The sequence below is a fragment of the Pteropus vampyrus genome, unplaced genomic scaffold, assembly GCF_000151845.1.
Source record: "Pteropus vampyrus isolate Shadow unplaced genomic scaffold, Pvam_2.0 Scaffold170, whole genome shotgun sequence".
Classification (NCBI taxonomy): Eukaryota; Metazoa; Chordata; class Mammalia; order Chiroptera; family Pteropodidae; genus Pteropus; species Pteropus vampyrus.
Genome location: NW_011888951.1, coordinates 3,697,934 through 3,699,119, shown reverse-complemented (window position 1 = coordinate 3,699,119; position 1,186 = coordinate 3,697,934). Strand labels below are relative to the sequence as shown.

At 36.3% G+C, this 1,186-nt stretch overlaps 1 non-coding gene across 1 annotated transcript; it reads left to right on the top strand.

Moving 5' to 3' along the window:
* The first annotated feature begins 247 nt into the window (after positions 1–247).
* On the top strand, positions 248–366 carry LOC111745960. The gene has a single exon (XR_002782855.1). It is a non-coding gene; the product is annotated as a 5S ribosomal RNA (ribosomal RNA).
* The last annotated feature ends 820 nt before the right edge of the window (positions 367–1,186 follow it).

Genomic DNA, 1,186 nt, shown 5'->3' with positions numbered 1-1,186 from the left:
TTGTGCTGGTCACAGGACCAAGAATAGAGCAAATCTTGGTGAGAGTGATATAGATAACTAAGGTCAAGGAGAGGCCACAAATAATACTTTTCCCTTAATCATATTTGCTGATTCACTGTATGCAAAATGAGAACACCTGAGCAGTAGAGGACGATATAAAGTTGGGGAAAAAATGAAAGAGAGGCTGGGCCAAGTTATGAAGTCACATATTTTAAAAGGAAATTTAAGGTCATTCAAAAATTAGCCAGTCTATGGCCATGTTACCCTGAACGAGCCCGATCCCATCTGATCTCGGAAGCTAAGCAGGGTTGGGCCTGGTTAGTACTTGGATGGGAGACCACCTAGGAAAACCAGGCACTGTAGGCGTAAAAAAATTAAAAAATAAGGAATTGTAAACTGACAAGGTCTTTGCAATCTGTGAGGTCAACCAAAGGTTGCCTCGCCTAAAAAAAATAAAAATAAAAAGTCAGCCAGCTTCTTTTTCAGTCTTGTCCTTACCTTTGTAGGTTTAGTCTACTTATTCTTATAGATGTTTGCATTTACTTTTTCAACTTATTTGTTTTAATTATTCAAATAATACATGAATATGTGCTTATTGTAAATAAATCTCATATTTTTCAATCAATAACTCTTTTCAATATGCATAATGCAGCTTATAGACACTGTTCATACTGTTGCAGAGAAAATGAAGGTGAGAGAAATTAAGTTATTTACCCTAAAACACACAATGAGAGGATCAGGAGAATTCAGGTCTCTTGGAATCCCAGAGTTCACAACAATCATCTCTGAACTCTTCCCTGAAGGGAAGAGTTCAAGAGCATTATAGCACTCATCTCCTGACTCCAGACTTAGATTCAACTAATATTAATTGATTACCGATTATGAGTTAAGTACTTTAGATACAACGTTACTTTTAATTCATTTAACAAGCATTCCCTGGACGCTTAATAATGACAAGGACTGAAAGGATGCAAAATTGAAAAATGCGAGGTTTCAGTAAGAGCATGCTTTTTTAGAAGAGGAAAATCACTGGTAAATAAACATGATGAGATGCTTCTCTTAGTGATAAAAGGAAGGCAAATTAAAAACAGTGTGATGTCATTTTTCATCTCTTAGATTAATATCCTTTGTTTGTGAGGGTGCTGAGAAACCAGCATTCCCATATGCTGTTGGTGAGACTATAGCC